General features: G+C 40.2%; 1 long non-coding RNA gene across 1 annotated transcript in view; it reads right to left on the bottom strand.

Annotated features, from left to right (window-relative positions):
- LOC138972196 (uncharacterized) overlaps window positions 1–11,998 on the bottom strand; it is a 15,683-nt gene extending 3,685 nt beyond the window's left edge. The window contains exons 1-3 of the long non-coding RNA XR_011457486.1: window positions 11,878–11,998; window positions 10,805–10,820; window positions 6,529–6,569 (exon numbers count right to left, since the gene is read on the bottom strand). This is a non-coding gene — a long non-coding RNA (uncharacterized lncRNA). The remainder of the gene's footprint in view (window positions 1–6,528; window positions 6,570–10,804; window positions 10,821–11,877) is intronic.
- Between the last annotated feature and the right edge of the window lie 2,164 nt (window positions 11,999–14,162).

Here is a 14,162-nt window from a genome sequence, read left to right as displayed (position 1 = left end):
CAGAAACAAAGTATATAATCATTTTCATACCAAGTGATCAAATACCGGTATTTCTCATGAAGAATTGATTCTAGGGTACAGTGCCTAGTAAACGCCCATCTCCTACGTTTAAGTGGAATCAGTGTATAAAGGGGGGAGGGCGCTTGCAAGGTAGTTTACGGCACTTGTGCATGTGCTGACGGAAATCACCGAACCTTTGAAACACTCACACAAAAACCTATGCACGACAAGGACAGCTATAACCGCATTATTTGCATAACATCAATTTGCCATGATGTAGGTAAGGCCAACCCTTCTTTAAAAGTACGTTACAGCGTCTGGTCGATGCATACTTTACTATCTAACGTTCCATTTTCTATTATAATGTCGGACTTTCGCTACGGAGAGCTGACCCCCGTATGATCTATAATTGCTGGGAGAACAGGCATTGTTTCAGAGGAGAGTCAAAGACTGAATGCTTCAGGATGTAACTTCGTTTCAAAAGGACATACAATGGACTTTGTATAATGGGGATGGGGCAGTTTGCTCAATGAGCGTAAAACATTGTCTGCTAAACTGCAGTTACTGGACAGGTGGAAGTTGTATTGCCTTTCACAAAACTGGATTGTACCCAGAATGCATTTTATGCACGGTAATAGTTCATCCTGTTGCACACCGTATCATATTTCGACCTGTCATTGAAGCACAAATGACTGCACGTATGAAACCTGGAATCGCGTGTATTTTGTGTGTGCATATTTGATGCCTATCGTTACACTTCTGTGGCAATAGGGCCTGTTCGCAAAAAAGGGTTGTGTGAGACTATTTAATCACAACTCCCGAATTCCCATAGTGTCTATCAGAATTGGCAGGTTTCACAGTCTTCAGTGTTGGCCCTGTAGTGGAACGGTCAGCAAATGTTTGAGACGACTTTAAGGAACTGGTTTTGTATTATAATCAATGACTGTATGTTTTCGGAAAGCTTAATGTAGTATATAGATTCTAATGAGATCAATCGTCAATGTGGCACCTTGCAGCAGCCATGCGCAATTTTAGGTAAAAGCAGACCCACTAAATACAAACAAAAAAATGCTTCATCGAAACAGTACTTATCTCAAAAACAGTACATTGCAAGTTTGAATAAATACAGAAAACCTATATATTTCCAACCAGTAGTAAGCGAGGTGAATGCTGTAAAATAAACACCAAACGGTATTTCATAACGACATCATGTACTAGTGCCTTCGGTTTCTTATTTCTTGTGTTGCGTAACGTCCTTTCGTTTTGGTCTTTGAAACGGCGGGGATGTAGCTCAGTCGGTAGCGCGCTGGATTTGTATTCAGTTGGCTGCTGTCAGCGTGAGTTCGTCCCCACGTTCGGCGAGAGATTTATTTCTCAGTCAACTTTGTGTGCAGACTCTCCTCGGTGTCTGAACACCCCCGTGTGTACACGCAAGCACAAGACCAAGTGCGCACGAACAAGATCCTGTAATCTACGTCAGAGTTCGGTGGGTTATAGAAACACGAACATACCCAGCATGCTTCCTCCGAAAGCGGCGTATGGCTGCCTAAATGGCGGGGTAAAAACGGTCATAAACGTAAAATTCCACTCGTGCAAAACACGAGTGTACGTGGGAGTTTCAGCCCACGAACGCAGAAGAAGAAGAAGGTCTTTGAAACGATTTTGTAGTTTGACTGAGAGTGTTCAGTAAGAAACATCTCTGCAAAACGTATACGTTTGAATAGAAATTTACCCGGTTTTGAGTTGCCGTAAGCTGTTTATAGTTTTCTTTTCAACAGTAAAATTGACATGGCTTTTAAGAGATATGCCCCCTAAATTAAGAATAATGTTTTTGTCAGAAAAATTCGTTTTACAAAGCATATTTACACTAACAGATACGTTCTGCACTGTTTGCTATTTCAACTACGTAGAAGGATAGCTTGGATGTTCCTAGAACCCTACATTTGCTACTAAGTAATTCAAACGAATCATATTCAGGAAAGTCAAATACAGAGCTGTATATTTTGCACACATTTGACTTTAAGCGTAACACCGTTAGTGTTTAGACTTTCACTAATGTTTTTCCACTTTAGCACAGTATGATACGAAAATAGCATCGATTGATAGAAATAAGGGTACATTTTTCTCTGCCTTTTGTTCAAAAGATACCGTTCGTTTGTCTGCCAATTAGCATATATTGATTTATAAATTTCACGTGGTTTTAAGACCTCGAAACATCACAGAAAATCAATCAAACAAACTGTTTATAATTACCTGACGTCCGATTACCTTGTTGATTAATGTATCATAATTGTAAACGTTACACATGACGTAAATCTTGATAAGGTGTGTCATTAAAGCTGTATCAAAGTCGATCAGCATGCTTGAAAGTAGGTATTTTAAATGTGTACATCCAGTATAATGTACATGCAGTTGTGATGGAAAGAAAAAGTAGTTTGCTATAAATGGAGAATACTACATATCTTGCTGTGTCGTACCAGATTTACACGAGTTGGTTTTTTAAAAAATATTGAACTGCGAGCGAAAGCGAGCTGTTCACTATTTGAAAAAAGCAACGAGTGTACATCTGGCACGAAACAGCAAGCCATGTAGTATTTTGTTTATCCTACATACTGTACTTACGTGTATTTTACTCAATACAATACAATACAATACAATAACTTTATTAATCTCTAAAAGAGAAATTACATTGCTGAGCGTTTGTGTCCGTAATAATAACATACATAAAACATTCAAAATAAACATTTGTTCTTTGTCCTGAGAAAATATAGCACATTGGTTATCACATAAGAAAGTATATTAAAAATAAATTAAACATGCATTCACCATCAACAATGCACAAAAGAAAGTCAGCACCTTGCCGGTTATCACATGTTGTCTAAGATTAAGAGAGTAGAATGCAAAACAAAATCAACAATACTGAAACAATACAGAACACTGACCCCGTGCATCAGAGCGACAACACCAGCATCTACCGCCCCACCTGAGAATTGAAGATGTGAATTGCAGATGGAATGAACGAATTTCTGTAGCGTGTGGATCTTGCGGTTGGTTGTCTGAATCTGTTGCTCCTGTCTGTCCGTCTACTGTCAAATTCCGGTCTGAGTGGGTGCGAGTCGTCAGCCAAAATCTTCTGTACCTTGTCAGTCAGTCGTCGTTCATGTGTTGATGTGAAATTGTCCTGCTTCCTCCCTACCACCCCACTTGCTTTCCTGATGAATTTATCTAATCTATCCCTGTCTTGCTTGTTGATGTTGCCACCCCAACACACGGAGCCAAAGTACAACACACTATTGCACGTTGAAGTGTAAAACATCTGAAGGATTTCTTGTCTGATGTTACTCAGTCCTAAAATCGAGACAGCTAAATTGAAGACGCTTGTTTTGGAACCTCGATCTCTTCTAAAGCCTCGTACAATCTAATACGTCAAAGCAAGAAACCTCACTCTGAAAGTGTGGGGTGACGTGTTAGTTCTGAAAATTCATCGAGAGGAATTAGCCACTGCACTTTTTTTCTCTCTATAATGACGTTTGTCTCGGTGACTTTGGCATCATAAGCAGTGCAAAAACTGGTCCCTGCCAGACTTGCTTGACATGACCTCATTTACATGATATACACACGTGTGATATGAACGAATATTATCTCACGAGTGTCTCTCCCAGGTATGTACGATAAACACGATATACAACATTTTGAGTTTCTCAATGGATGACTGAAACCAGTCGTTATCTTTACTTTTTACATTTCGTCAATTTTTACTAAATGAAAAAATGTGTGCGTGTTTGTGTGTAGAGTGATTCCCAGAAAACTGCTGGGTAGATATTCATGAAACAGTACACACGCATTCTTCCAAGAGATATCCCCTTTGTTTTGTCTGCATGTTATCGATACATGTCTTTGATGATGTCATATCCGGCTTTTAGTGAAAGTTGAGGCGGCGCTGTCACGCTCTCGTTTTCTTCGACTAAATTGATTTACATTTTGGTCAAACAATCCAAAGGTAAAAAAAGAAAAATAATAAATAATATGCACTAATCGTACAGCCAGTAAAATATCCTCCACGAATCGGTCTTCCTTTTTTATGTACCTTACCTGGTTACTATTTTACGACCATTTGAAAATGACAAACAAATCACTTGCAACAGTGGGGGCGAATGAGTTGCGTTTCTTTTGCCGGGTACTGTACAGCCATATCTTTGAACAGGACAGGTAGAGCGTTGCATATCCATTATTCCAGATATAGTTGGAACAGGATTTAAAGGCGGGGGTTGAGTTCATATTGCAAATGTTATGGGGGAGGAAGTTCCATAGACCTGTGACCAAAGGTTTTAGTTCCAACATGGGGGAAGCGAATAAGACGGGAATCAGCAGAAGAGCAAAGCCGTCTGGATGGTGTATATCGCCGTAAGAAGATCGGCTAAAAATGGCCAGTCGCTCCACGATAGTTTAGCAACTCTCTTTGAACCCTGTTTAAACATTGTTTTGCGTGGTATAAAAACAGGGCCTTTTTGCCTTGATGAAAATCCATAATGGCTGTTCAAATTACTTATGTTGAAATCGTATGTATGAGTAGAGTGCCGCTGACATATATAGGGAAAGGGTCCCTAATATATGGACCACTTTTTGTTTCATACTCATAACTAGCTTGTTTTGTTGATGTTCTGTTTTTGATAAGAAGTTTAATGTTATGCTTGGCAGCTGTTCTTTCTTTAGTTTACCATTAGGCCTCATTATATTTCATTTCATTTCATCAGTATATTCTCCCGTCGCTGGGAAATTCGTTTCGCTTTCTCCCAGTAAAATTCTATCAGCAACAGAGTGGCACTACCCAGGTGTGTTTTTGTTTAGGTATTATCAGCCACCTTCACTTATGGCAGAATGACCAAGGCCTGTTATGTTCCACAGTAGTGACGCGGGAGTTGAACAAGGTTACTGTCAGCACATCACGTTTTGTTTAAAGTTGACCCGTGTCCGTCACGGCCAGGATTAGAACCCGTGACCCTATAGGATCACACGTCCAGTGCCATACCAACTAGGCTACCGGACCTTGAGCAAATATAGCAAATTAGCTTTGAGAGACATTGATCAACAATTAAATACATTTATTCCACATACGTGTAACATACCACTAGTGTCAAAACAATATCGTTCACTCCACAGTGCAAGTGAAGAGGTCGTGTCTGGCAGGGACCTTATTTTCCACTGCCCGTGATGCCGAGTCACCGAGACAAACGTCATTCTTTGAACACTTGGAAGAAGTTTAAGGACGTACACGTCACGATATGCTTTCTAGAGTGACGTCTCTTTACTTTGACCTCAAAGATTACAGGACAATTCTTTATTTTACGAGGGTAACAGAATAAGCACGAGGCTTTGGGAGAGATCCAGGTTCTATTTGAAGCTTCTTCAATCTGGGAGCTTCGACTGTGAGGGACGTTTGGAGCAAAAGACACCTAAGTACAGCTATGTAGGATAAACAGAATACTATATATGGCTGGGGTCCTCATTTGGCCTATATGGTCCGCTGGACCCAAAAAGCAACAACTAACTAACTACATGGCTTCCTAAGTGATACCAGTGTTACACTCGTTGTGTTTTCAAATATTGAAAAGCTCGCTTTCGCTGGCAATTCAATATTTAAAAACACAACTCTTGTAAAACTGGTATCACATATGAAGCCATGTAGTATGCTCTATGTCCTTGTGCTGCATGGTCGGGATAAATGAGACCAAACGATTTCCCACAACAAAGTGATGTGTCAAGGTCAATGGGTCGTCTTCTTCTTGTCCTTCTGCGGTCATGGGCGGCAACTCCCACGTACACTCATGTTTTTTGAACGAGTGGGTTTTTACGTGTATGGCCGTTTTTACGCCGCCGGTTAGGCAGCCAAACGCCACTTTCGGAGGATGCATGCTGGGTATGTTCGTGTTTCTATAGCCCACCGAACTCTGACATGGATTACATGATCGTTTCCGTGCGTACTTGGTCTTGTGCTCAAAACTGTATGCAATAAGTCCGTTCATTGATACAAACAATAATTCGTAAAAAAAAAAAACCTTTGCAGTTTTTGACTCCTTGCAAGAAGGTAAATCAAATTGATATTATTTTCCCCCAAAAGCAGCGTATGGTTGCCTAAATGGCGGGATAAAAACGGGCATACACGTAAACCCCCACTCGAGTAAAAAAAACCACACACACGAGTGTACGTTGAAGTGTCAGCCCATGAACGCAGAAGAAGAAGACAAATTGGTATTATTTCAATTCGATACATGCATAAGATTTGACTGAAAGCCCTAAGGGCTCCCTGCGCCTGCTACTGAGAAGTTCAGTTACCTTAAAACAGCTGAGATATAGCACAATGTTGATCTTTATTATAAAGTGAATTGGCAGAATGTAGAAACTACATAAGCAGATCAGGCAGAAGGCCTGCTGGTTTGATCATAAGCAATATGTACAGACGTAAAAGAAAGGTCAGGAAGAAAACAGTAGTGACATCAAAGGGGGGACATTATTAAAGGCAATACTTACGTGGCTCTTCCATTTCCTGGACACACTGCGACCGCGAGAGGCTGAAATATAAATGTGTACAAATGTCTTAACCAAACTCTTTTCTTGACCATAGTTCTTTTAACACAAAGTAACACTATTGAACAAATTACAAGTGGTTGATTCTGCTTACCAGGACTGTATGCACACAGGTGTTGTTAGCTACCTTAGTACTGAAAGAGTCGTAACGCGTCACACTACATTGTTTTTTATTAGCATTTCGACGTGATCATAATTATCTACACAAACGGAATGTTGTGCTTCGGCATGGCTGAACATAAGCTTAGAAAGGAAGTGCTTGTCAACGAGAGAAGTGTTCAACACTCAATAAAAGACGTCACTGAACGACGTCACTCAAAGACATGACGTAATTTTATCCCATCCTCCCCCCCCCCCCAAAAAAAAAAAAAAAAAAAAAAAGGCGAACCATTGAACAGTCTGCACAAATCGTAGATAAAGGAGGCCGACTGTCTTAAAACAAATTAAAAAAAAACAAAAAAAAAACAAGAGGCGAAGCCTTCAAGGCTCACGAAAGAAATCGACAAACAGTAACACAAACTCAATCACTCCGTCACACATACACACTTTTGTATACACACACACACACACACACACACACACACACACACACACACACATACACACACACACACACACACACACACTAGATCTAAAGCGAGACACTAAATCTAGATCTGTCTGTCTGCATGTAGCCTACTTACAGGGACACGACTGCCAACTAGTCTCGGCCCGCTCAAAATAACAATGACCGAGACGCGTGACGTCTAACCCTCTTACGCCATAATGTGACGTCTTCAAATGACGAAATGTTAAAGTTTCTACCACAGACATACACATGCACACACGCACGCACATACGCACAGACAGACAAAGTTACGATCGCATAGGCTACACTTCGTGAGCCAAAAACCGGGGTGGGCGTTTGCTAGGCAGTGACCCTCTGCACAACATTTGGCCGAAAGTAGGGGGTGGGCGTTTGCTAGATACTGGGCGTTTGCTAGGGATTTTACGGTACATCCAATCGTTGTTAATGTGTGTGGTGTTCTTTACCTCGCGTTGTGTTGTCCTATCCCCTAGTGCAGTGCAAATCTATCCCTAGTCTACGGCTAACTCTTTTCTTCATACGACCACTCGTTCCACTTGGCTAGTCTTTCGAATTTTCTCAAATATGACTCCACGTTCGAGATTGAAATTAAAGGAAGAGACAAGGCGAAGCGAGGATGGCTGGGAGATTGGAGGAAGAGACAGGGCGAAGAGAGGATGGTTGGGAGATTGAAGGAAGAGACAAGGCAAAGCGAGGATGGTTGGGAGATTGGAGGAAGAGACAAGGCGAAGCGAGGATGTCTGGGAGATTGGAGGAAGAGACAGGGCGAAGCGAGAATGGCTGGGAGATTGGAGGAAGAGACAGGGCGAAGAGAGGATGGCTGGGAGATTGGAGGAAGAGACAGGGCGAAGAGAGGATGGCTGGGAGATTGGAGGAAGAGACAGGGCGAAGCGAGGATGGCTGGGAGATTGGAGGAAGAGACAGGGCGAAGCGAGGATGGCTGGGAGATTGGAGGAAGAGACAGGGCGAAGCGAGGATGGCTGGGAGATTGGAGGAAGAGACAGGGCGAAGCGAGGATGGCTGGGAGATTGGAGGAAGAGACAGCGCAAAGAGATGATGGTTAGGAGAGTGTAGGAAGAGACAGCGCAAAGAGATGATGGTTAGGAGAGTGTAGGAAGAGACAGCGCAAAGAGATGATGGTTAGGAGAGTGTAGGAAGAGACAGATCAAAAAGAGGATAGTTAGGAGATAGGAGGAAAAGACAGCGCGAAGACGCCGAGGCGTTTGTAAGTACAGTTTGTTGTCTGCCGGTGAGAAATAAACTAATAAGTTTGACAGTTTCGATTCCGACGCCATACAATGCAAATGTTCTCAGTTGTAATGTGTGGTCAATAACGTCAAAGGCTTTGGCAAAATCAACAAAAATGGCACCACATAATTCATTGTCATTTATTTTCTCCAGCCATTGATCAACAAGAGAAACTAAGGTAGTATGGCAGGAATGGTTAGCTCTAAAACCCGATTGTTTAGGGTGAAGTAAATTTATTTGGTTAAAATGCGTTAGAATATGTTTGTTAATGTGTTTTTCAAGTGGTTTTGATAAAACAGACAATATTGAAATTGGCCTATAGTTTGATGGGTCTTTTTTGTCACCTGATTTAAATAGAGGGGTGACTTTAGCCTGTTTCAGGGCGACTGGGAAATACGTTTTGTCTATACAAAGATTATAAAGGTAAGTGAGTGTTTCAGAAATTACAGGGGCTGACAATTTAAAAGTCCTACCATCGAGGCCGTCGATTCCCCGGACGCCTGTTTGCTGAAGGTGTGTAAGTGCGCAACAAAATTCAGGTACTGTAAGTAGAGGAATATTCGCTTGACTTGAAACTTGTTTCGACTGACAACATTATTCTAAAACTTTCAAATTGTTCAATTTGGAGCTATTTTAGAAAATGAGTGTTTAAATCATCAGGGGATATGTCCACAACTTGAATGACTGGCAATCTTTTTATTTGTAAGTTCATTTATTGCTTTGCATATATTCTTTGAATTTTGCTTTGATGACGCTATGTCATGAAAGTACTTGATTTATTTGGTTCGTTTAAGTGAGTTTACTTTATTTCTTTGTTCTCTATACTCGCTTCCTTGCCACGTGATTTTACGAACTCACGATGGCCAATGGCACCTTGTAATTCCGTATCAAACCATTTAGGATTTACTATTTACCTGACTCTCTTTATTCTCTACGGGGCATGTTTATCGTATATTTCTGTGAAGGCATTCATCCAGTGTGTTATTGCATCATCAGGATCCGTATAATTATAAACATCAGAGACAGAAAAAAATACTTAAGTCTACGAGAAGAGCGTTCTCGTTAAATTTAGAAAAGGAGCGGTACGGGGCATGTTTATCGTATATTTCTGTGAAGGCATTCATCCAGTGTGTTATTGCATCATCAGGATCCGTATAATTATAAACATCAGAGACAGAAAAAAATACTTAAGTCTACGAGAAGAGCGTTCTCGTTAAATTTAGAAAAGGAGCGGTACTTTACTGCCTTGTGACCAACTTTTTTTTTTTTACACCCTTTCTTGACCACGTGAGACAAACAGGAAAATGATCACTACAGCCGCTGGTTGGAACACAAACTTCTGCAACGTTACGAGGTTAGAAACACAGATATGATCTATGAAAGTGCTTGTATATGCAGTAACTCTAGTAGGGGTGTTCACGACTTGTTTGAGATCATAAAGGTTGAACATTTCTAACCATGGCTTATTTTGTTTTAATAAATCAATATTAAAATCTCCTAAGAGAATGGTTTCTTTTGATTCTAACAAAGCAGCATCTAACATATGTGAAAGTTTTTCCGTTCAGTTTACACGTTCTGCTGGATTTCTATAACAGAAACCAATAAGCATTGGAGGTGCCTTTTGTAATTTGACCTCGATCCAGACGGATTCCACAAACTGTTCTAAATGTGTTAAACGTGTGTGAGTCAATGATTCACTTATATACACAAGCAATCCAGTTTCTTTACATTGTTGGGGGTTTCTGCGTACAACACTGTAACCTGGAACACACACCTCAGAATCCGAAATCGTGTCAGATCGTCTTGATTATGTAAACCCCAGAACATGAAAATGTGTTCCTGAGTTTAAAAAGCATGATGGAAACCTTGTGTAATTTATTAATTGCATGCTTGATATTAAGGTGTCCCATACGAAGACCCTCTTTTGTGGGCAATGACTTAGAAGAATGACTCATGATAAATCTTAGAACAGTGCTTTCACGTTTTAAGAAGAAACAGACAAAATTACCTTAAAACACCAAACGGAATCAACAACCGATAAGGAGAAAATTATACTATACACAGATACACACAGAGATGCAACCAATGAAGTTTAACACTTGTTGTCAAACTAACAACGAAAGACAAAAAAGAAAGAGAGAAAAAAAGCTACACTACTTTACACAAAGAGAATTAAGAAGACTTAAGATTTGACGAGTAAAATGACCCGTCAGTGAATAACTGAAACACTAATAGTCACAATAATGACAAGCGAAGATGAGTGGCGAGAATAGAGGGCTGTAACAGAAAGAGAGAGAGAGAGAGAGAGAGAGAGAGAGAGAGAGAGAGAGAGAGAGAGAGAGAGAGAGAGAGAGAGAGAGAGAGAGAGAGAGAGAGTTTACTCACTTTGGTTGGGATTTTCCTGTGTAAAACATTAACAATCAACACTCATTGACACATCAACACACAAACACACACACACACGCGCGTAAAAAAACAACACACACACTCTCTCTCACACACACACACAAACACACACACACACACATGCATACAAACACACACACACACACACACACACACATACAAACAAACACACACACACCCACACACACACACACACACACACGCGCGCGCGTAAAAAAACAACACATACACTCTCTCACACACACACACACACACACACACACACACACACACACAGATACACACACACATACACACAGACGCACATGCAGACATACACAGACACACACACGCACGCACACTCGTACACACACACACGCACACGCACTTACACACGCGCGACTTGATTTAGTCTGTATATAGTCTTCCGGAAAGTATTTAGCCAATTATTATCAAAATGCACCGTTTATGTTGAATTTCTACTTGCCAGGCTTTGTCTAGTTTTTAAACCTTAACAACTCTCTGACTGACGTGTTTTTGTTTATAAGACAAACGTTCCACATAATTTGATTACTCTCACAAAATAATTCCCGAGAGTCCTTTGGGTTGAAACGGTTCTACTCTCTCAGACCTTACCTGACTTTTATACTGTACCTTTATAAATGGAGTATAATTAGCTTCGGAAGATCTAAGCAGATTTGTTTACACAGGAAGGGGCACAAGGCAGGGAATGTGTGTACTGTGTTTATGATTGAACAAAGTTCAGTTCTGTGTGTGTTTCACACGTCTTATAAAAATCATCAATAAATAAGTTTAGGATGAATTGTTCGTGTTTTCTACAACAAAAGCCAAAACCAAACATGCGATGACAATTTTGTTTGCAAAATGTGTACGTTTGGGAGCTAGTTGTGAGTGTATAAAGGAAATTCAGAAGCAGTATTTTCAAAATCAATAATTTACTGCCTTTTGTCCCATTCCAGTTGACTGTAAAAGCATTCACACTTTAAGCAGTTGTTTATTTGTTCAATAAACACAACTGTGTGATGACTTAAAAACAATGAATTTATCCTTACCTTTCCTCCGTTGTCTCGCTTTGAACACGGCCACCGCAGCAGCACCGACAACCACTACAGAACCACAAGTACCACCAGCAACTGCAGCGATACTCAGCCCTCCGTCTGAATCCCTTGTCCCTGTTTCAACATTTCATCCTAGATCGTTGTGTTCAAGAAAGTATGAATACGCTCTGACAGCAATGACTCTTTATACAAGCCTTTGGAAACTAACGACAATGTAAACTTTACTAGTTATTAAACAGCACTTCCGCAAAATTAATGCTGCTGATCTGCTTGTTCTGAAAAGTTTATTTTTGATGTTTGCCAATTGCGTGGTTTCTCATTAGACTTAGTATTCTGAAACCTCGATTTATATGAACAAAGAAATTAAGGTTTGAAGAGTTTTAATATTCTTGTTAGTCAGAATCGGCACTAAAGCGTAGGAATAAACCACGTTTTATGGAAATCTTGGACATAAATAACACACACTTGAATTGTATGGACATATGATACATAAACTAAAACATTTAAAAAAAATGTTTAAAGATATCAAGATTTGTAACACGATTTGAAATGACAATTGTGAACAGACATGAGCTTTTAAGAACCTTTTTCATTTGTTTTAGCGAAGGACTTAGTGTAAATAATTTCAAACATGAATACTGCCGTGTAAACCAAGAAAGGAAACACACACTATACTTGTTATGATATCTTTATCGGACGTTTCCAAGAATGTCGCCAAATCAGGACATATTTCGAAAAACGAACTTTAAAGGAAATTTCCCAGGAACTGTCATGTAAAACTTCATAAAGATCGGTCCAGTAGTTTGGTCTGTATCGCTCTACACACACACACCCACAGACACACACACATACACCAAGACCCTCGTCTGGATTCCTGCTCTATGTTAAAACATTTAGTCAAAACTTGACTAAATGTATTAAAAAGTCGCATGTAGCGATATAAAAACATTTAGTCAATATGTAGACATCAAATTAAATGATCAACTCTTAAAACCAGTCATTGGCGAGACTACATTCAGATAGTCTCGGCTAACTTAAAGACCGAGACATGCTCGTCTCCGCAATACACGCAAACAATATACTCAACCTAGTTTCTTTAATTCTGAGCGCGTTTTTAAAGTAAACATAACATATTTATACACTTTTGAATTCAGGAGAAGATGCAGAATACAATGCAATCATTTTGTTTATCTGTAAGTGAACATTCGTTTTTAATGACAACTTTAATGAACAAACTAATTAACTAATGTGTAAGCTTCCGAGCTGAAATGCAATCCTAAAGTCCGGACTGAGTAAACGATTGCTTGACCCAAATGTCAATCAATTTGGTTGAAAAATGAGGGCGTGACAGTGCAGTCTCAACTATCACTAAAAGCCGGATATGACGTCATCAAAGACATTTATAACAAAAAAACGAAAAATGTCTGGGGGTATCATACCAAGGAACTGTTATGTAAAGTTTAATGATAATCGGTACAGTAGTTTTCTCTGAATCGCTCTACACAAACACACCCATACACCACGACTCTCGTCTCATTCCCCGTCTATGTTAAAACATTTAGTCAAAACCTGACTAAATGTAAAAAGGCAGAAAAATACAATAACTATTTCAAAGAAGTATTCATTGGGAGGTATGTGTTGGTTTTTGGCTCACGTAAGTGTAGCCTATGCGATGGTAAACTTTGTCTGTCTGTGCGTGCGTGCGTGCGTGCGTATGTATGTATGTGTGTATGTCTGTGGTAGAAACTTTAACATTTTTGGCTAAACACCGAAATACTCATTTCACGTGGTTAATTTTCAAGCACCATCTTCAAATTATTGAAGCAATGATCAACATTGTGTCGGCATGTGTGTAGTTAAAGCGTGTATCCAAAGAAAACGGGTGGTGGGGGGTTTTGAAGGGGTACAAGCAGTTGACTGATTTGTGTCGTGTTTGGCATGTAGACGGCAGGTCAGGTGTCAAGATCAGGTCAGGGGTCGCGCGAAGGATTGTGGTCCAGTTCTCACCTCGCCGATTCGCCGGGGAAGACGATTTCATGTTGTTCGGTTTCTAAGCTCCAGAAAAGTAAATAAAGAAGATACCAAAGGGAGATTTCCTACAATTTGATCTGCACAGCGTGTTTCCAATGTCCACGCGAGGAAGAGCTGTCGAAAGCGCGGCAGTCAGTGTCGATCTTGCAGCCGTATCCCGGTAAGTTCAGAGACAGATCTAGTGTCTCCCACTCTGATAACGTGTCACCTACTGTTAATCCGTTTTGTTTTAATTTCTTTTTATTTCA

This window comes from Littorina saxatilis, linkage group LG8 (genome assembly GCF_037325665.1).
Source record: "Littorina saxatilis isolate snail1 linkage group LG8, US_GU_Lsax_2.0, whole genome shotgun sequence".
Taxonomy (NCBI): domain Eukaryota; kingdom Metazoa; phylum Mollusca; class Gastropoda; order Littorinimorpha; family Littorinidae; genus Littorina; species Littorina saxatilis.
Note: the sequence above shows the minus strand (reverse complement) of the source record. Positions and strands in the feature narration are given on the sequence as shown.